We start from the raw sequence: 23,225 nt of genomic DNA on the forward strand, positions 1-23,225 counted from the left end.
TTAAAAGATAATGTCAGTGCTGTAGAACAATGTTGACAAGATAATAGCGTTCCGAAACCCCATAAATGCCAAAGCAAGGGAACACGTTTGCAAGTGGAAAAACAGAAGAACCAGTGGCAAATGGCCCAAAGACGCTCTGTGGTCCGAGTCGGTTCATTTGCTTTGCAGCCCAGTTTCCACTGGGACATGCAAGCGCTGCCCACCGCAGACCCCCAGGCTCCTGTAGTGTGGCCCCACCCACCACAAGCATGAAGGTCAACACTGAAGGAGGCAGGGTCATCTGCAGAGGCTGGTCCTGGTCCTTCCACACACACATGCTTGGAAACTAACTCACGGGATTACCAGGCCTGGTGGGACTGGAGGTCATTGGCTTCAAAGGGTCCTAGCGCTCCACCATCGCCAGATGAAGAGGCAGAAATGTGGGCTCCAGAAGGGTTTTCTCCTGGTAATTCTGAGTTGGTTCAAGGGAGGAGGAGGCGAGCCCTGGAGGCGTTTCCCAGCTTGCCACTTTTCCTTACTCTAGCCAGAATGTCTTACTTAGATCCGGTTTCTCAGGGTAGCTGGAAGGAGCTGGAGGGGGAGGAGGGATGGGACACGTGACCTCAAGACCCAGAGGTTGTCCCCCGGCGCAGTCGGAGGGTATCAGATTGCCTCGAAAGATGATAAACAGGGAGGATGGAACCTCGAAGGTGGTGAGAGGGGAGGAGGGCTGGTCCACGCACCTCACACTGTTGGGGAAGGGCTGCTGCCGACCCTCGAGCTTGAGGAGAGGTGGGAATAGAGCCACAGGGAGCGGGTGGTTCACAGGAGAGAAAAATGAGGCTGTTCTCTGCCTGAAGGGAAACGGGGTGCAGCAAAGAGCCCTGGCTTTGGCAGCAGAAGAACTGAGTTTAAGCCAACAACTTGCTAGGCGACTGAACAAATCAGACGTCCCCTCTCTGGGCTAGAGTTTCCTCCTGAACTGAGGCTGGTGAACGTGATCAGTAACACCCAAACACCCAAACACCCCGAACAGAGGAAGACTTCTTTTTTTTTCTTTTTAGGGCCACACCCACAGCATATGGAGGTTCCCAGGTTAAGGGTGAAATCAGAACTGCAGCTGCCGGCCTGCACCACAACCACAGCAACACCGGATCCAAGCCTCATCTGCAACCTACAGCACAGCTTACGGCAATGCTGGATCCTTAACCCACTGAGCAAGGTCAGGGATCAAACCTGCATCCTCATGGATACTAGTCGGGTTCTTAACCCCACTGAGTCACAAAGGGAACCCCCAGATGTCTATTTCCAGCTAGCTTCCTGGGTGGTAGGGATGATCAGGGGGCTAGGAGCTCCGTGTAGCTTCTCCCCACTCTGGCATCTGGGTGGATTCCCACAATTTTGATGGATTCCTGAATTCTGGGGTTGTGATGGGATCCCAAGCACAGTTATGGGGTTGAGGCACCCCCGACCCATGAGAGTAATGTCAGGTGGAGGTATAGTCCCTTCCCTTCCCTGTTGGACACAGGATCCGGAGTCAATGAGCCACACGGATCCAAAGAGGTGTGAGCTCCATTCGTTCACATCTCCATGTCTTTGTACTTGCTGGTCCCTCCACCTGGAACCCTCTTCCCCTCCAACCGAATGCCTTCCAATTCAACCACTGGGTGGCCAGTTAGGGGAGCTTTGATGATTCCCTGCGGCAGAGTTAATTACTTTGCTTGTCCCATTGAATTATTTAGGTTTTGACCTTTTGAGATTATTTGTTTTCAGATACATCTCTCTGGTTAGACTTCTTGAGGGTGGAAACCTTCAAATCAGGTTTTTGCCTCTCTAAATCAGGTAATGAGCAGAGTGTCTACACAGAGCGAATGACTGATAATGAAAGGAAGGGAAAGATAGGAGCTCCCTGGTGGCTCAGCAGGTTAGGATCCAGCATTGTCACTGCTGTGGCTCAGGTCGCTGCTGTGGTCTGAGTTTAATCCCTGGGCCAGGAGCTTCTGAACAGCCACCAAAAAGAAGAAGAAGAAGAAGAAGAAGAAGAAGAAGAAGAAGAAGAAGAAGAAGAGGAAGAGGAGGAGGAGGAAGAGGAAGAGGAAGAGGAAGAAAAAGAAGAAGAAGAAGAAGAAGGAAAGGAAAAGATAAAGAAGGAAGGAAGGCAGTTCTCACTGTGGCACAGCAGGTCAAGACTCTGACTGCAGTGGCTCTGGTCGCTATAGAGTCTCGAGCTCAACCCCAGGCCCGGGTGCAGTCGGGTAAAGGATCCGGCATGGCCGCAGCTGCCACATAGGTCTCGGCTGTGGATCAGATTCAGTCCCTGACCTGGGAACTTTTATATGCCAAGAGTGTGGCCAAAAAACCTTTTTTAAAAAGGACAAAAGATACTACTACTTTCCTGTGTTTGTTCATAGGGATGGAGTTTTGATTAGCAGCAATCATTGTGGGATCCAATTTTTTATCCTGTTTTTCCATTTCATTTTAATCTGTAAGCATTTTCCATTTTGCTACACAATCCTCATAATTATCACCTTAATGGCTGCTTAATATCCCATCAGGTTGATGTGCCATAATTTACTTAACCATGTCCCTCTTTAGACAGAGCCTTTTAAAACATTAAACAGAAAGCTTGACAAGGGTTTAAAATAGACGGGGGAGGTGGTTTCTTGGCAACGCGTGTGGCATTTCTGAGATGGGCCTGCTCAGGAAATGAAGTGCCCCGGACTGACCCGGGTTTGGAGAGGCAGGAATGGGATCTGGGGCCTGGCTCTGCACTGGGCCAGAGCCGGGAAGGAGAAGGTGAGGGGGTTCTGATCCCAGCGCCCCCACCTCTCAGCCACCAGTCTGTGCCTTGGTTCTGCCTTTGATGAAGGAAAAACACTGACCGTGCTTGGGAAACCATAATAATAGCAACAATAATAATAATACTGTAGATTGAGCTCTGCAGCCAAACCTTTATAAAGAGTATCTCAATCCTCACAACCAGCCAATTAAGTAGGTGCCATTCTTTTATTCTCATTTTAAAGTTAAAGCAACGGAGACCCAGAGGTCACACAGCTGCGGGCGGTGAGTCTGGCTTCAGAGTTCCTACTGGTCCTGAGTTCCTCTCTTCCCCTCATTTGTGGCTGTTGTCACTGAACAGTTACTGCTCCCCAAGCCCTCTCTGCACAGCCTGTTCAGACTTGTCCTTACCAGGCTGTATCTGGAGACGTGGGGGACCCGAAAACATTAGGCAGTGACCAGGACACAGAAGTAGGAGATTCACAGAGCCCATTTGTGGGTGACCGACAGCTGGGGACAGGGAACATGTGTTGGTGACAGGCACTGACTCAGGCATCCAGGAGATAGGAAAGAGGGCAGAAGCATCTAGATCTGGGTTTGCATCCTAGCCTCTGGTATTCACCAGCTCTGTAGCTTGGGGCGACTTGCCTCTCTAATTGAGTATATCTGATTGATTACATCAATCGCCTAGTCTGTAAAATGGAGATAATAATACCTACCTCCCAGGGCTGCTCTATGGATGCAAGATGAGGATCTGTGACACATGCACGGTACTCCGAAAAGGGTAGCAGTCTCTATTATCTCAATGGACCAGATGAAAGCCAGGGAAGAAAAATGTGGACACCAAGGGAAAGAGAGGGGTTGCATTTTCCATCAGCGCCAAAGGCACGGCTAGTAGGATGGCGATGGTGCTACTGATGATGTTGATGACGGCAGTGATGATGGTGGCATTGATGGAGCATTTACTGTGTGCCTGGCACAGTGCTGTGCACTTGGCATGTGTTGACTAACTCCATCTTCAAGCATCCCTATGAGGTGAGGACTCCATATTCCCATTTTATAGATGAGGACACTGAGGCATGACAAGGATTTCATGGATGCCTGTGATCTTCCTACAGTCTTGGCTGGGTGGACACCAGCAGAGCATCCCTCCAGCATGAGCCCACTCTTCTCTGGGCTGAGCAGAGCCCCTTGGAGGATCACGGTCAGTTCTAGGAGCTCTGGGTGTAGAGAAAGGAAGGGGGAGCTTCTGACTGGGCAGGTGTGGAAAAGACCAACATGATGAGTCCCCCCAGAAGGTCCAGTGAAGACTCTGAGAGGTGGGTGGTCCCATCAGAGAAGAGGGAGGTGGTGGGGAGGGGGCTGCTGACCGCCCTCCTTGGACATCAAGGCTGCATCTTTGCTGCTGGTGCCCTGCCTGAGTCTCACTGCTCTCCAGAGACCCAGCTTCCTGCCCAGCCCACCAGAGGCATTCAGTGAAAGTCTGGAGTGAATGAATGTGAAGGACAAGAGTCTGGGTGGTCCCGAGGGGGTAGAGTGTCACTAAGTGTGGATGCCGTAGAGAAAGATGGCAGCTCCTCATGGGGAAGACACGGCTACTCGAGTGTCCAAAGATGGGTTTTTCCCATTGATGGGCAGTGAACCTACCGTCACTGGAATCATGCCCAGGGAGACTGGAACGACCACCCAACCCAGAAGCTGGCGCCAAATGGAAAGTTGGACCACGTGATCCTCAGGGCCCCTCCCAGTCCTGGAGTTTTGGGCTCATGTCTCCATAGGCTCCTTGTAAAATTTCCTTCTTCATCTCCCCTTCTGGAGCCAGGAAGGAACTGAGACCCTGATAAGCCGCTCCCTCGGGAGGAGATAATAATAGAAAATTAGCTCCCTGTGTTTAACAGTGAACTCTTAAAGACTGATAATGCCTGAGCTTAATCCGCAGTGATACATCTTTAAAGTCGGCGTAATCCCCGGAGTCCACCTTGCGTTGGGGTGGAGGTAACGCGGAGCCACAAATGGCCTTGGACATCTTGTGGAGACCTGAGGACTTCCGCTGTAGGGCCCAGGACCCCATGGACATCAGATTGGAGTCCAGCTCAGGAGGGAACTCTGGCAAGGGAGAGACCGTAGACCCTCGCAGACCCTCACAGACCCACACCGGGGCCCCGGCCATCCCTCTGTTTGGAAATTCGACCCTTGTGGAAACAAAACCTCCTGCCCCCCAGGTCCCCTGCCCCATACGCTGGGAGCTTGTGGCCATCACCTCAGCACAGGCGGGGCTGAGTCATTCTGTGCTGGCCTCTGGTTTGGCAGTGGCCTCTGACCTCACCCTGGAAGCAAGGGACAAACCCAAGGGGTGTATTGTTCTGTGTCAGAAGCGCATCCTGCTGGATGGGCTTCCCACCTCCATGCTGTTCTGGCCTCCTGCCTTCATTTTCTATGCTGCAAATGACCACACGTGACCACAAACACAGAGGCTCCAAGCGTCACTATTCATTATCTCACGGTCCTCTAGGTCAGAGTCTGAGGGCTTGGCTGGGTTCTCTGATTAGGGTCCAGAAATCAAGGTGCTGTAGAGGTTGGGTTCTTATCGGAAGCCCAGAGGAAGCCATTTCACCCAGATCACCTGGCACCAAGCTCCCAGCAGAGGGCGCCCTCCAGAATCTGCCCAGCCTCCAGCAGCCTCCTCACCTGGGTCCCCAGAGCCCTTTCCCAGGGCCAGGGCCTCCTCACACTCTTTCCTCTACTTCTGGGGGCCTGACCCCCCCAAGCCCTGGAGCAGATTGGCCCGTACCTGGTTATGTCCCACCCTGGGTGCTCCTGGAGGGTGCCTCTTGGCGACTGTGTTCACCTCGCAGCAGTGCATGCGACCAACCCACCAGTCCTCCATGGTGTCCCACACTCACCAGATGACAGAGTTCAGCCTCTGTCTTCACCTGCAGAAGCTGAGAAGCTTCTTCTACACCTTCCGCGGCAGCGGTGGGAGGCTGTACGTGCTGCGCATTCCCCACCCCCATCTCCAAGCTTCAGCATCCACAGAGACATTAATCGCAGTGGAGACTTTGCTACACTACGAGCAGCCTGACAGCAGAGACAAGGCCTTTTCATCTCTGTATCCTGAGCCTTGCAGACAGTGCCTGGTGTGGGGTAGGAATTCCAAAGGTTTATTTATTTATTTATTTTGGCTTTTTAGGGCCACACTCATGGTATACGGATGTTCCCAGGCTAGGGGTTGAATCAGAGCTGCAGCTGCTGGCCTACACCACAGCCACAGCAACGCTGGATCCTTAACCAGCTGAGCAGGGCCAGGGATTGAACCTGAGTCCCCATGGATGTGTTACTACTGAGTCACAATAGGAACTCCAGGCATCATACTTTCAACGTTAAGGGAAAGAAAACCTTTATCCCTCCCCAGTTAAGTCCAATTTATAGGGAAGATGCAGGCTGACGAGCCCATCGGCAATTAACTGGGTTTGCGCAGCTGCCACCTCTGCGGCTCTTTCCTGCCACTCGCAGCTGCTTCAGCAGCTGGTTGAGGGGGAAAAAAAGAAAAAAAGTTCTCTAGCTTGGTCTCTCTGGGTTCATCACAAAACACCTCTTGAAATGCTCCAGGAGTCAGGCTGGAATTTATCATACATTCGGGGCAAATAAGTCAACCCAGTGAAAAGATTTGCTGCAACCATGGAGGGTTATAATTGCACTAGAAATGGCCTTTCAGATTACAAGGCTATAAAACATGAAGTTTTGTAGAGAAAAAACTTAGGTGGGCACGTTTCCTCAGACCACGCACACAAGCTGGAAGGTTTGGATCTTAAACACCTGCTCGTCCTCTGGACCTTCTCACGATGTTTGTTTCCTGTGTAATTGTCTACCCCCTCCCCTCGCTTCCCCTCTGACTACAAGCTCCATGAGGGCAGGATCGCCTCCGCCCTTTTCACACCGTCTCCACCAGCAAGCACAGAGACATCTATGGACTAACTATTGGATAAATAAACAAGGACATAGAGTTTCATCTTAGACCAGAGTGGAGAACCCAAAGGGCGATTGCATAGTAATTGATAATGTTTGAAAAGGTGGGAAACTACATCAACTGCACCTAGATGTTTACTTGTATTTCTCTGTCACTCACAGCTACGAAACCGATATTAGTGAACAGGTAATGTTTTTAATCCAAGAGTTGATTTCTACAGAACAAGAGTATAATAGCTTATAACCAAGTGCTATTAGATCCGAGATGCTGCCAAGCCTTCTGGGAACCCTAATCATTGAGCCAGGTGACCACAACCCAGTTTACAGATATGGTGACAGAGGAAAGAGGCAGCGAATGTCAAGCCAACATGGTCCAGCCCCTTCCCCAGGCTGGGGAGACCCACCCAGGTCTTATCAACATGGTCCAATCCCCCTCACCCCCCAGGCTGGGGAGACCCACCCAGGTCTTACCAAAATGGTCCAGCCCCCCTCACCCCCCAGGAAGGGGAGACCCACCCAGGTCTCATCAACATGGTCCAGCCCCCCTCACCCCCCAGGAAGGGGAGACCCACCCAGGTCTCATCAACATGGTCCAGCCCCCCTCACCCCCCAGGAAGGGGAGACCCACCCAGGTCTTACCAACATGGTCCAGCCCCCTTCACCCCCCAGGAAGGGGAGACCCACCCAGGTCTCATCAACATGGTCCAGCCCCCCTCACCCCCCAGGAAGGGGAGACCCACCCAGGTCTTACCAACATGGTCCAGCCCCCCTCACCCCCCAGGAAGGGGAGACCCACCCAGGTCTTACCAACATGGTCCAGCCCCCCTCACCCCCCAGGAAGGGGAGACCCATCCAGGTCTCATTAAAATGGTCCAGCCCCCAGGCAGGGGAGACCCAACCAAGTTTTCAGTAGTGGTGCTAGCCCCAAGGTGCGCTGGTGTTTGCTGAATTAGGAACTTGCTCCCATGGGAGAAGCCTGGCAGTAAGCCTTTTCAATGCTGCACTTTGAACCCACAACCTCCTCAGCCTCACTGGGGACCATCACTGAGGAACTGCAGCCTCAAGAAAGAAGTCCTTCCTATCCAATTCAAAAGATGTCAAGGACATTTTCCCCATCCCCTTTTCTAGCATCTCTTCAAAGGGCTTTGAGGGAACCAGAAGTTTCCATAGAAGTGGTTGATGGCTGACGCCTCGCCACTTTAAAGACCATAATGAGGCACATTCATCTCCCTTCCTGACCTCTTGATGGAGCCAGCTAAGTTACTTAATATCCTGAATCCCTTGCTCAGAGCAATTCATTTGTTTATATAAAGGGAAGTGGAAAGCCATACACTAGGCTTCATGAGAAACTGCTAGAGTTCAGGAGTTAGATTTGAAGCAAGACACCCATGACCGATAACTCCTTCCTTCAACAAATGAAAAACCAACCCAGCCCCACGAAAATGAGCTTCCCATCCTTCTCACCTGGCACAGAGCATCATCACCGTGGCGCCTTCTGCCCTCCCCGACCTCCTCATTCTAACCAGTCCTCGCAGCCTAGTTAGAATCTCCCTCTCAGCTCCCTCCCTCCTTCTTGTCATCTGCACACATGAAAGCCCCTACAGACTCATTCGCACTCTGGTAATAACATATGATGATAGCTCAATGTGATGGGTGAGAGGTTTTTAACATGAAACAATGCTTTCATCCCCAAAGATGAAAACGCTGGCACCAGAGACAGGCTATGGCAGGGGTGGCCATTTGCCAGGGGGATCCACCATAAAACATGCTTTTCATGGATTTGCATTTATTTCCTGAGAAAAGATGTGGATGTCTATCCCCGTCAATCCTGTGCCCTCCTTAGCTCATCGCTGGTGGAGATGGGGTCTTTAGCGTGATGACATATGACATCATTGCAGCCCTCTCGAGGACATCACGGAGAAACTCCTCTTTGGGGAGCATGATGGTGACCCAGGGAAAAAGGATTTGCTGGGGCACATTCAAGGAGCAGTGGCACATGCAACCCAGTCTGAGTTAGTGGTTGAAGAGAGAGCTCTCAGGGCAGCGGGGGTTCCCAGGTGCCCACCGGAAGATGGAAAGGTACCACAAAGACCTATTCCACGCTGACCCAGATATCTAGCGCAATTCTCATCAGCCTGGAGCAGGAGGAATTTCCGAATGCAGCAGTAGAGTTAAATGTACACATCCACTTCCTAAGCAAACTTCATATTGAGTGCCTGCTATATACAAAGCACTGGGTGAGACTCTAGGGTGGGAGGGGTGATGGCTATCAGTGTGGCAAAAAAAAAAAAAAAATGGACCTTTTCTCTAAGGTCCTTGTGAATTCACTGTAAAAGTAGGGCAGAAACGAGTGAAACGAGTAAAACGCGGGTCTGCTGGAGTGATTCATGGCATAAATATGGAACTAACCAGCACCAAGATTCCAAGTCACCTGACGAGGAATGGGAAAGGACTTTAAGTTCTGTCCCAAGGCTGGGAACTGGTAGGAAGTCGGTTCCTCCCAGGTTGGGAGGCAGGGGAGCAAGCCCAATGGATGGGACCCTTGTAAGCCTCATTCTGAAAAGAGGAATGAGCAGAGTGTATGGTCCGGGGTTGACTCTGCCCCAGTTTCCTGGAAAAGGAAGTGAGAGGCTATGAAGAGTAAATCCACCATCAGTTTTAGAGGAGGCAAGCCCTGTTCCAGAATTAACAGAGCAATTAACCTGCAAAGCCACAGAAGTACACACAACCTGACAACTTTCAAAACATGTAATTTATCCAATTAAACATTAGAAGCCACCATTCGCCGTAAAGGGTTAGTATCTTAGTAACCCCAAAGGTGTCTACTTCCAAGGCCCTTAGGTTATTTAATCTTGCTGCTCAGATACATCTGTCTGTATAATTATATCATCCAGAGCATACTATGTGATATAATTATATGAAATTTTATTTAACTCCTTATTTCTATTCTGTGGTCCAGACACAGCTCATGGTGCTTGGAGATGAGGTTCCAGCTTTTAATAAAGCCTTTTTCCTTCCTCTCACTCATGCACTCTTTCAGTATGTGAAAGGAAAAAGGCTTTATTAAAAGCTGGAACCACAGATGACCCGTGCCCTCTTGGCCATGAAGTTTTCCTTGACCGACCCAGGACACAGTGACTTCCTCAAGATGCTACCTCTGCATCCCTCCCTTGACACTTACCTCGTGTTTATCTGGCCCCTAGTAGAATATAAACTCTTTGAGGGGAGGGATCCAGGCTTCCATTTCTCTCTATCGCTTGTGGCAACTGGCAGAATGCTTGACACCTCATGGATTCTCAATCCATGATAGATGCTCATTCACTGGGGCCAGTATGGCACCTGCAGACTTGCAAGAACACAAGGGTGACAACCAAGCACGTGTCTCCCGGCAGCCAACGCAATCATATCTGTGGACCAAGAATGGCGTTTGAGTCTGTGTCACTTAAGATCTATCAGGTGGCAGAGAACTCAATTCCAACGCCTTTGGGGAGGGGGGAAGACTATTAAATCACTCAGTTCACCACAAAACCCAGTCATGGTTTAGCTTCGGGGATATTTGGATTCAGAGCTCAAATTGTAACATTAGAACGAGAGTTTCCCAACCTCTTAACTCCATCTTTCGGCATTCTGGTTTTCTCCAGAATGGCCATGGTGGCAGCTTCAGATCTAATGATGTCCAAGCCAAAGGAAAAGAGTATCACCTTCTACCCTAAAGTGTCACATGGACTCTCAGCAGTTCTGATTTGCTCACATGCAATTCCCAGACCCATCTGTAGAGATAGGGAGCTGCTTAAGGTAGGGAGACAGTGTCAGTGGCACAGCAGAAACGAACCCAACTAGTATCCATGAGGTTCGATCCCTGGCCTCGCTCAGCTGGTTAAGGATCCGGCATTGCTGTGAGCAGTGACGTAGGTTGCAGACAAGGCTCAGATCTGGTGTTGCCGTCGCTGTGGTGTAGGCTGGCAGCTACAGCTCCGATTCGACCCCTAGCCTGGGAACCTCCACAGGCCGCTGGTGCAGCCCTAAAAAACAAAACAAAACAAAACATACTGTGTCAGGACTTGCAGGCAGTGAAATACTGCCAGCCAGAGGTCTGCCTAGAAAAGAGTAACTTTCATTTAAGAAGAATCAAAGATGCTTGAGATTTTGGTCTCTCTGTTAGCTCTATCTGACTCAAAGTCGTGGACTTGGACAATTTCAGCTTGAGAAAGATCTTAAGGGTCCTTTAATTCAAACCCAATCACCATTCATTCCATCCCCAAAGCCCCCTGAACATCACCCCTTACCAACTGGTCACTTAGCCACTGCGGAAATACTTCTGTGGACGGAGCAGTCCCCGATCCTCACAGCGGCCAAACCACCTTCTAATGCTCCCAATGGTTAACGTCTCTTAATGGACTAGGCAGAAATCTATCTCTTGGTAAATTTCTCCCAACAGTCCTTGTTGTATCTCTTGGATTGATACAGGATATTTCTGTCCCCTGTTCCTTGCAAATGGTATTTGAAGAGAGTTTAACGCCCTCCCTTCTCTGTTTTCCTAGTCTCCAGGATAAATTGCCCTGGCTTTGTCCATCCTACCTCAGATGGTATGGACTCTTAACCCTTACTCTCCTGGCAGACCTCCTTCCTGAAGGGTCTCTTGTTGGTCTGGGTCCCTCCCTCTCAAAGTATGATGCTTGGAACACCACAGTCCCATAATGATTTGATGAGAGAAGAATAGAACTATTGCTTCCTTCTAGACGCTGCATGTCCATGACCCTGCCTTAGCATTGCTATAGCTTTTCTAGAACCACCTCTCAGCATTCTCTCACAATGGGCTTTCTCCTAACATCCCCCATCCCGGCCTGGTTTTGCTGCTAAGCTATATCTCCCCCATTCTATACCCCTATGGGATTGGTTTTGTGAACCTAAGTTTATGACTTTAAGGATAATCCATGAATTTCAGGAAGAAGGAATTAAACAATTTTACTTACTGCTGCCTATCCATTAACCGTTGTCTTCTTTGGCATAACATCTCAGGATTTAAAAAATAAAATTCAGCCAACATCGAGCACTGACTAGGTACTAATATTGAGAGCAAAAAGATGACTACTGGAGGGGAAATTAACTGCTCTTGCCGGGGCTCACATTCTGCCTGAGGAAATAGAACTTGACCACCAACCCCAATGGCAGGTGGCAGGCACCATGGCGATAGGCTTCAGGAGCTGTCCTCTGTCTCTGCCATGGACTCGGGGTCTTACCCACCAGCTGACGTGAGAGATGGTTTTGGAAGGATGTGATTTCTGCAGTCAGCAAAGGAGAAGCCAGGCAGCAGGAGCAGCATGCCGAGGTCTAGAAGCATACATGGTGCATGTCTAGGAAGTGGGGCTGTCCCCGAGGAGTGGGAATCCATAGGGAGAGTGGAGAGGCGGCGAGGCTGGGAAGGTAGGTTCCAGCTAGACTGTGGGGCCTGGAAGGCTGTACCGAGCCTGAGTTTTATCCCAGGACCTCTGGAAAGAGGGTAAAGATCCTTAAAGAGGAACCGACAAGTAGAGTTGGTGGAAGCAAAGGGGCTCAATAGGAGATAATTATAGTTAATTAAGGAACAGTATTTAGAATATGTATCAATTTCTTGCAGATCTGTAAGGTGAAACCACGTTAAGAAAATAGGCAAAGATAGGAGTTCCCACTGTGGCCCAATGGGATTGGTAGTGTCTCTGCAGTGCCAGGATGCAGGTTCCATCCCCAGCCTGGCACAGGGGTTCCAAGGATTCGGCGTTGCCGCAGCTGAGGCGTAGGTGGCAACTGCAGCCTGGATCTGATCCCAGGCCCGGGAACTTCATTTGCCACAGGGTGGCCAAAAAAAGAAAAAAATTAATAATAAATAAAATAGGCAAAGATACGTACAGGCAATTTATAAACTGGAAAACATGAAAGGCCACTAACTAAAAGTAAACCTCATTTTAGCAATCAAGGCAATTAAAATTAAGACCACAATGTGTTTTCTCTTCACAGCCATCAGATTGACAAATTCTGACAATACCCAGCATACATGAAATGCTCACATGCTGAGAGTGAGAGGATAAATTATAGGCCTGCTTTGGAAAGCAATTTGTCAACATCTAATAAACTTGCCGTGTGCACATCCCTGCACCCAGCGTTCCACGTTCCAATTTCGGCCCCAGGGAAACTATCCCATGGGTTTGCAGAGACATATACAAGGGTGTTCATACAGTGTAGCTTGTAATAGAAAATAATAGCAATGACAGCTGTTTGGGGTGAACCGTGTCCCCCACCCCAGGTTCATATGTTGAAGCCCTAACCCTCCAGTACCTCTGAATGTAACTGGACTTGGAGATGGGTCTTTAAAGAGGTAACTTCTTTACAGTGAGGTCACTAAGGTGGCTCCTGACCCAGTATGACTGGTGTCTGTATAAGAAGGACGTAAGGACACAGACAGGCACAGATGGACGGCTGTGTGAAGACACAAGGAGAAGACGGTCATCTGCAAGCCAGGGAAAGACGCTTCGGAAAAAAAGAAAACAGTGTTGCTGACACCTTGATCTTAGACGTCTAGCCTCTGCAAGTGCAAGAAAATAAATGTCTACTATTTAAGCCACCCAGTCTGTGGTACTCGGTTATGGCAGCCCTAGCAAACTAAAACAAAGGACTTCAATGAGGGCATGAAATGAAAATTAATTCAGTGAAAAGAATAAACTAGATCTACATGCATCAACATGGCTACAGCTTAGGAACAGAATGTCGAATGCAAAAGCAATTTGCAAAAAGTATATTTGCAAAAAGTATGAGATCAATCACATAACATGGCTGGGAATATGACGCAGAGCGATGGCAGGCTCGCAGTTCCTGGCAGAGAGGGAAGGATGGGAGTGGAAAGGCAGGAGGCGGAAAAGGGTTTCATCTGTGAGAGTATATCTATGATGTATTAGAATATATGTATAAAATGTAATTATAGATATATATAATGTAATTATATAATGTATATAACATGATTATATATAATATGATTATATTATATATTATATGTTTATACTGTAACTATAAATAACAAGGTAATTTATATGAAATTATACATAGTTACTGTAACTATATATAATGCAAATGATCATATATAATGCCTATGTGATTATATTATATATTGTATGTATAAACTGTAACTATAACAATGTAGGTAATTTATATATAATAAAGTATAGTTATAACTACATATCATATATAATATGATTATATATAATGCATAGGATGTGATTATATTATATACATTACATAATGTGTGTGTTATATGTATAAGATGCATGCATGTGCATCACTCTGTGTATGTATATGATGTATGTGTATATAATGATAGAATGTAAACATTCACTAAATTAAACATGCGATAGACATGTTATGTTTTTCTCTGTATTTGATTGTAATTTAAGATATTTTCATAATTTATAACATTTGTTTGAAGAGGCTATTCTAAGAGCCTGAGAGAGACGTGAGGAGGACCAGCTCGGGGAGAAATTCAGCCAGCTCACGTTCCAAGGATTCTGTTTGGTCTGCTCCTGCTGTGTGCTCCTTTTCCGCCCAGCCACAGCGTTGCTCTCTTGTTCCAAAATGGCCATACTAGCAGCTTTCTTCCCAGGACAAGTCCCAGGAGCTGCCATGTCCAGAGTCCTGGTTCATGTTCTCCTTTTAAGTCCTTCCAGCTCAGAAAAATGGAAACCTTTGCCAGGTGTACCTCTAGCTAAAGCCTTTGCCCAGGTGGCCCTGCCTTTCCTCATCACATAGCATGTCCAGATCATGGCCTCACTGTGGAGTTTTTAGGGATCTAGACACATACACACGCATTTTGCCCCAAATGGCCATGGCACAAGGCCCAGGAACAGGCATGAAAGGTGCCAGGTGTCTTTCTGGTTCCACAGTGGCCTCTCACCCGATCCCCTGCCCCGGGGGGCTGTTGCCTCCCCCCTCAGGCTGTTTCCCCTTTTGTGAAGCCGGAACTTTGGACTAGATCGTGTCATCCCAGGCTCCTTCCAACCTCTGGGTGATGGGAGCTCGGGCCTCAAGCGGGCCCGGCAGCCACCGTGACAGGCTAGGCCCTCCCTCCCTCCCTCCCTCCGCAGAGGTGCCTCTCAAGTTGTTAAATACTATTTATCTTTTCCTAAAAAGGCGAGGGTGCTGCTCACTTTCGAATCTTAGCGTATCAATCAACACCTCCAATGGCGGTGTTGTGAGAGCCAACCCGCAACCCAGTCTCTACCTCTCCAGGCCTCTTGCGGCTGCCAAGGCCCAGCACTTAGCTTGCCAAGCAAAAGCCTCCAGTTCAATGTGGATCGATATTTGATTCTGGCTTGAAATATTTTATCGCTAAAATCCAGCAGAGTCCAGCACCTTGGGCTCTGTTTCAGAGGCTCACGTGAGATATGTCAGAGGGAGCCATCCACCCTGTCAATCAGAGTTTGTTGACACCTCGTCCTGTGTTTTCAGCTAAATGGTGAACCGGGCAGGATTTGCCTTCGGGGCCCTGCTCTCCCACCCTTGAAGCCTCTGCACCTTCCGGGCACCCTGCCTTTTCCAGTTCTTAGCACCCTCCTCTGTCTGAGCCAAACTCTTGTCTCAGGAAAGAATCCAGCTCAGTCCTTGAGCCCTTGAGCACAGCCTGTTCAAAAAACAGCTCTGCCTCTTCCTGAGGGATTTTCAGGCACCAGGGAATCAGCACATCTCACAGATGTAGGTTTTCTCGTCTGCCCTCCTTCCTCCTCTCATCAACCCCATGGCTCTCGCTCCATGATGCAGCAGGAATGAAGCCTGGCGCCACCACTTACTAGCTTGGGATCAGTCTTGAGTCAGCTATAACATGGGCAGGAGTGCCTGCTGTGATTCAACGAGGTAAGAACCTGAGGACACAGGTTCCATCCCCAGCCTCACTCAGTGGGTTAAGAATCCAGATTGCTGAAAGCTGCGGGTAGGTCACAGATGCGGCTCGGATCCGATGTGGCTGTGGCTGTGGCAGAAGCTGGCGGCTGCAGCTCCAATTCGACCTCCAGCCTGGGAACGTCCATATGCTGCAGGGGCAGCCATAAACAAGACAAATATAATAAAAATGTTTACACTTTAAAAATTAAATAAAATAAAATGGGCAAACAGGGCCTACCTTTCCAGACACTTTCTGAAATGGCTGCATTCATGCCCTGTAAGCCCTCAAGGCATTTGGAGGGTGCTCGGTGTCAACAGCTATTCTTGTAATCGTGGGGTTTGTGGGGGCACAGGAGGCCTTCCCAGGCTCTCCCGCTCAGGATCCCCACTCACATCACTGAAAGCACTGGGGAATGCACCAGGAACTTTCAAGGAAGAAGCCCCAGGTCCTGATATTGAAGGCATGGGGTCTGTGCCACACAGACCTTCAGCCAACACATTAGAGAAACTGTGACTAACACAGGGGCCATTCGGGAGCCCTGTGGGCCACAGTGGTGGCCTCTGGGGGACTGGGTAAAGCACCCCCAGAGTTGTCCCAGTGAAGAAAGCTGGATATCCACGCACCAGCTCCTGTCCATCACTGGCTGTGGGCTGCCCCTGGGTTGTAGATAAACTCTAGCCTTTCCATCCTGCTCCAGTGAACAGAGAAAGGCCTCGGGCTTGCAGTAGAAAAATGTCAGTGTGTAGAAGGATGAGCGAGTGTCAAGAAAATATGAGCAGGCATCCGCAACATCTATGCCACTCTTGGAAGCATCTTGGTTTAGATTGAAAGATTCTATGCTGCCTTAAGTATAAGACACAGTCCCCCCTTTCAAGGAGCGAATTTATTGGAGGAGGCTAAGAGACTCAAACCTGGAAGAAATAAAAAAGAAATCTAAGAGAAGAAACAGGAGACATAGGCTAAATACCAAGTGAGTCTAGTCCTGCAGGGGTCCAAGGAGGAAGGGTCTCCTGGGCTGGGAGGGAAGGCTTCTTGGAGGAGGGGCGCCCCCTTGGGTGGCAACTAGAAGGGCAAAAAAGCAACGGAGGGCATGACTGGGGACCTGCTTTATTAGGATAGGTATATTGTGCCTCCGTGGCCAAGGCTGACACAAAGACAGGTGGCTGCTGCTGACTTGGGCACCCCAAGGTGTGGCAGAGAAAGACTGATGATGGTCCAGAGCCACCTCTGGCCACTTGCGTCCTGCAGGTACAAGGATGTCTTGATTTGCAGCCGAGGCTGCTATTTGGGAAGGCGTCATGGTTCAGAGGCTCTGCTTCGGGAAGCGTAAAACAAAGAAGAAGATGCTCATGGGTTGTTAGAAAGCAGTCAAAAACATAGCTCTGATTTCCAACCTTCCTGCACAGGGCAGCTGCTGAAGACACAGCCATGATTCACTGCCGCAAAGATCCCCGCTTCTGCTTCCCCGCAACACCCCCGAAGTTTGGCAAGTTCAGCCTGTGGTACATCCACCCCTGGTCCCCACACTCTGAGGAGAGAGGGTGGCTGAGCCTCTGATTGCGTCTTCTGATGAGGATAAATTAATTAGCCCTGAAGCACATAATCACAGACAACCACTTGGGTTTGGAGCTTCTAATGAGGGTGATGACGAGACGCTTAGTCAGGCCAGCCTGGCCCTGGGGCCTGATTGCTCTTCGCTCTGCCTGGAGACCAGACCCCTGGTGCCCCTGAGGTTAACCCCCTCCATTCTCTGGCACCTCCTTCTCCCATCCCCACACTCTGAGTCACAAACCCTCACCCAGTTTCCATCATCAACCTCACAGTCCAAGCCCTCTGCCCAGAATTAACAGAGGAACCAGAAACCTGCAACCCTGCTTTCAAGCTCATCTTCCTGTCCCATGGCTGACAAATTGACCATCCTCAGACACAGCAGGGTTTCTTTTGCCTCTAGGGCTCAAGGACATTCAATAGCTTCCTATGACCTGTAGGCTAAAACCCACACTAGAATAGAAGGCCCCCCATCGACCACCTCTGGCCCCCCGCCCTCCACCAGCTCAGCTCCTTATGCCCAGCAAGGCCTGTCTGCATCAGCCAGAGTCCTCGACCTGTTCTCCCTGTGAGCCTTGCCAGCTCTGGTCTGGATCATTACTTTTCCGCTCCCCACACTTCAAAGAGGACGGTCCTCGGAGTTCCCGTTGTGGCTCAGTGAGTTAAGAACCTGAAATAGTGGAAGGATGCAGGTGCCATCCCTGACCTCACTCAGTGGGTTAAGGATCCCGTGTTGCTGTGAGCTGTGGTGCAGGTCGCAGACACGGCTCGGATCTGCCATTGCTGTGGCTGTGGTATAGGCTGGCAGCTCCAGTTCCATTTCAACCCATAGCCTGGGAACTTCCATATGCTGTACACATATGGCCATAAAAAGAATAAAAAGAAGACTGTCCTCCCATCAACAAATCTATCTCCGTGGCTAAAGCCAAAGAGATGCCAACTCTGAACATTCCCGGAGGCCAAATATCATTGCACGATGAGTGGTCACATGTCCCGCAGGGCAAGACCCACCCGCTTGATGACTGAGTGAACAAATGGAGGAGCCCTTTTTTGTCAACCCCTCTGAGTCTGATAATCCTCCCTCATGTGCAGTCTTGGCAAGAGCAGGTACAACTTCCAGTTTGGATCATTTGCCCAATGGCCCCTACTGGTGTTAACTGGCAATTTTGCAGAGGCAGATTTTTATGTCTTGCGGAGAAGCCGGTATTTTGAAATTGAGTGACTTTCCTAGGGACAGAACCTGGTGGACCATCCACCACTCGAATTTAAACTCAGTTTTTATTTCATTCTGCTCATTCTGCCACGGATACAGCTGTTGTCAGGAGGTGATGTTAAGAAAATGTTATTTCCTGGAGTTTCTGTTGTGTCTCAGCAGGTTAAGAACCCGACTAGAATCCATGAGGATTCGAGTTCCATTCCTAGCCTCTCTGAGTGGGCTAAGGATCCAGCGTTGCTGCAGGCTGTGGTGTAGTTTGCAGATGCAGCTCAGATCCTGCATTGCTGTGGCTATGGTGTAGGTGGGCAGCTGCATCTCCAATTCAACCACTAGCCTGGGAACTTCCCTACGCCACACATGGGGCCATACAAAAAAAAAAAAAAAAAAAAAAAGAAAGAAAGAAAGAAGAAGAAGAAGAAGAAAACTGTCCAAATCCATCTCCATGGCTGAGGCCAAAGTGGTGCCAACTGAATCTTCCCTGGCCCTGTTCAGTGGGTTAAGGATCTGGCGCTGCCATGAGCTGTGATGTAGGTCACAGATGCAGCTCGGATCCCGAGTTGCTATGGCCGTGGTGTAGGCCAGTAGCTGCAGCTCAGATTCAGCCCCTAGCCTGGGAACTTCCATGTGCTGCAGGTGCAGCTATAAAAAGAAAGAAAGAAGAAGGAAGGAAGAGAAAGAAGGAAGGAAGGAAGGAAGGAAGGAAGGAAGGAAGGAAGGAAGGAAGGAAGGAAAGAAAGAAAGAAAGAAAGAAAGAAAGGAAGGAAGGAAGGAAGGAAGGAAGGAAGGGGGGGAGGGAGGGAGGGAGGGAGGAAGGAAAAGAAAAGAAAAGAAAAGAAAAGAAGAAAATTTCAAAGAGGGAAACTGACTTGTCCCAGGGCACACACAAGGGGAGCGGCAGGGCTGGGCTGCTGGTGGCCCTCGGTTCGCAGGCCAAAGCCCTGTTCACCACCTTCACCTGTTGCTGCACATTGGCTTCCTCCCTGAGCAAACACCTGCCTCCGTGGTTCACTGTGGCTCCCCTTTCCTTAGCCCCAGCGCCAGATCTAAGCCTGAAACTTGTACAAATCTAGCAGCCCTTTGAGGAAAAGACCACAACGTAATGAACACGAAATCAGATACAAAAGTAAATATTTCAAATAAGAAAAGAAATCAGAACAAATGACAAATTCCAAAAAGCTGACATACTACAAATGTCACACAAGCCAGAAAAATGTATTTGTATGCATTAAATGGATGATTTAGTTATTATTATTGATTGTAATGATTTTGAATACAATGACTAGCTATTGTTATTAATTAAAGTAATTGTCACCTCCCTCTAATACTAAATTTCTAAGGACTAATAATTGTATGCCTTTGATGATTGGAAGAATTTCCATAGACTAGCCTCTAGCTCCATGTTTCAAGCCGATCTTTCTCCACCCCACTCACACTTCCAGTACTGTGCCCAGGGCTCTATTCAGGTAGTGACATGACTTTGGCCTACGCCTTGTGTCCCATCCCAAGGTGCACGGATACAAGGTGCAGCAGAACATCCCTGGAAGCCGTTCCTCCACTGGGGTGACCAGAAAGGTTTAGTTGTAGGTGGAAGTGACCCCAAACCATACAAGTATCCCGCCGAACTCCAGTTATCTACATTCTCAACTTCAATTCCCTTTATCTGGGTCTAAGATTACTGTGTGACCACCGGAAGGCCACCCGATGTGATGGAAAGTGTGGACGGAAAGCTGCAGTGAAAAGTCAGTAGTTGTAGCCAACTGTCGTTGAAACATCATTTGCACATTTTCCAGAAATATATGACCTCACAGGCAGTCCTGCCAGGGCTTTGGAAGGCACGGTGTAGCTGAGGGCTCTGAGCCATAGCCTCCCCAGCTTCACAGGAAATCTCACCTTCTCTTCCCTCTCCTGTCTCAGGAAGAAGAACCCCCAACAGAGAGAACACAGAAACAGACTTTAAAGTATGTGCCCTGCTAAGGGAAATAAGTCAGAGAGAGAAAGACAAATACCATATGATATGACTTCTATGTGGAATCTAAAATACGGCACAAACAATCCTGTCCACAAAACAGAAATGGACCCACAGACGTAGAGAACAGATTTGTGGTTGTCAAGGGGAGGGGGGAGGGGGATGGACGGAAAGTTTGGGGTCACTCAGTGCAAACTATTACATTTAGAATGGATGCAATGAGGTCCTACTGTACAGCACAGGGAACTGTGTCCAGTCTCTTGGGATAAAACATGATGGAAGATACTATGAGAAAAAGAACGTATATATGTATGACTTGTCCCTGTGCTGTACAGTAGAAATTGACACAGCACTGTAAATCAACTCTAATAAAAATAAAATAATTTTTTTTTAAAGTGTGGAGGAGTTTCTGTTGTGGCACAGCGCTTAATGAATCTGACTTGGAACCATGAGGTTTCAGGTTTGATCCCTGGCTTCACTCAGTGGGTTAAGGATCTGGCGTTGCCATGAGTTGTGGTGTAGGTCATAGACACGGCTCGGATCTGGCATTGCTGTGGCTGTGGTGTAGGCCGGCAGCTGTAGCTCCAATTTAACCCCTAGCCCGGGAACCTCCATATGCTGCAGCTGTGGCCCTAAAAAGCAAAAAAAAAAAAAAAAAAAAAAAAAAAAAGGTGTATATTGTAGGTCCCATTTTGGTTCAGCAGGTTAAAGATCAGATGTCGTTTCTGTGAGGATAGGAGTTCCATCCCTGGCCTCGCTCAGTGCATTGAGGATCCACTGTTGCTGTGTCTTTGGTGTAGACTGCCAGCTGCAGCTCTGATTCAGTCCCTGGCCTGGGAACTTCTATGTGCCACAGGTGCAATGGTAAAAAGAACAAACAAACAAACAAAAACGGACGTGTGCATTAGTTTGCTGGGGCTACCCTAACAAAGTACCATAGACTGGTGGCTTAAACAACAGCAGTGTATTGTCTCACTGTTCTGAAAGCTGAGGTCAAGATCAAAGTGTTGGCAGGGCTGGTTCCTTCCGAGGGCTGTGAGGGAGGGATCTGTTCCAGGCCTCTCTCCTTGGCTTGTAGGTGACATCCTCTCCGTGTCTCTTTTTTATCATCGTCCCTCTATGCATGCCAGTCTCTGTGTCCAAATTGTCCCTTTTCATAGGGCACCAATCATCCTGGATGAGGGCCCACCCCGAGAACCACACTTCAACTTGGTCACCTCCGGAAAGACCCCATTTCCAAATAAGGCCACATTCTGAGGTCCTGGGCCCTAGGATTCTTCATCTGTCGCTTTGAGGGGACACAATTCAACCCATAACAGTATATAAATGCAAATTGGTTTGCGCGGCTCTGCAGAAAATTGAAGGCGAGGGAGAGAAACCCAGAGAGGCTCACAGAGAGCGCGAGCTGCTATCTTGTTTACACTTTGCATTTAGAAAAATGACCTCATTAGCTGTTTGTCTGCATCCAGGCCCAGCTGCAACCACTAAATCAATCATTTAGGGATCTGTTTGGCTTTCTTGGACACCATAAATGGCACATTTTGGAATCTGTTTTGATTTCAGTGGCTGTTTCAAATGTCAAAAATGATGGAGGAGAGAGAGAGGCTGGAGAGGACAGGGCCTCGTCCGGCTGAAAGATGAAGCTGAGAAGCAGGTCGAAGGCGTAGAGAGGATGGGACAGGACCAGTCCCCAGTCCTGCAGGAACCTGTGACTGTTGCCCACTTTGCACCTGAAAATGGCAAGTTAGGGACAAGCAAGCCTTCCTTACACAGAGGCAATGAATCTAGAGAATGTCTCAGCCCAAGAAGTGACATAAGATGAAAATACAAATTCAAGAAAAGGTTGGAGTTCCCACTGTGGCTCAGTGGTAATGAATCCTACTGGTATCCATGAGGATGTGGGTTGGATCCCTGGCCTCGCTCGGTGGGTTAAGGATACAGCATTGCTGTGGGCTATGGTGTAGGTCATGGACACGGCTTAGATCTGACTTTGCCATGGCTGTGGGGTAGGCCAGCAGCTGCAGCTCTGATTCGACCCCTAGCCTGGGAACTTCCATATGCTGCAGGTGTAGCCCTAAAAAGCAAAAAACAAATAAATAAATAAATAAATAATTTGGGGACAAGATCACTTGAATTATCAGATAGCACAGCTTCTCCAGGTTGTTTCTGGGAGTCCCCAGAGGTGCCTTACAAGTGCCTGGAGCAGCTGGAGGCTGGAGAAGCTCTGCTCTTGCAGGAGGCTCACACAGCCCATCATAGACCCGTTTCATGAACTTGGAATCCTAGCTCCTGTTTCCTGAGGATGCAGGAACCATCGTCACAGGGAAGAAGCAGAGGTCAGCTGTCCCAGGCCTGCACCATCCTTTCCTGCAACTGAAAGCTCCTAGAGCTGCTGGTTCTTGCAAACTGAGCTCTGGAAGGAGCCCCAGGCCCCCAATTCAGCCGCACCCTGAGTTCCAGCCCAGGCTGAAGACCCAGCAGTGACAAAAGAGGAAGGTGGTTCATAGGAGCTAGAGGAATAGAAGCCCCGTTAGTCATAGAACCAAAAGACACATCAGGAGAAGGGGGAGACCAGACCGACAACTCCAAGGCATCATTATTATAGCAAAACACTGGAGAATCTGCCATGTCTCCTGGGTAGACACCTAGCCTGTGTTTGCTGAGGCCAGGTTTGTTACTACCTAGACAGTGTGAGTCACTGGTAAATCATAACATCAGGTTAATGAGTTACAACCAGCCTTTGGGGGGAAAGAAAAAGAAAGAAAGCAGGTTAAGAAAGTCAGAGTGCAGCGTAGCTCAACTGTAGAGTTTGATGACACTTCTCTTTCCTTTCCAGGTACCTATGTGTGAATGGGGACAGAATGTGACTG

The sequence above is a fragment of the Sus scrofa genome, chromosome 7, assembly GCF_054392235.1.
Source record: "Sus scrofa isolate SSC_HxYL_T2T_F1_AM1 chromosome 7, Sscrofa_HxYL_maternal_Yorkshire_Landrace_v2.0, whole genome shotgun sequence".
Taxonomy (NCBI): domain Eukaryota; kingdom Metazoa; phylum Chordata; class Mammalia; order Artiodactyla; family Suidae; genus Sus; species Sus scrofa.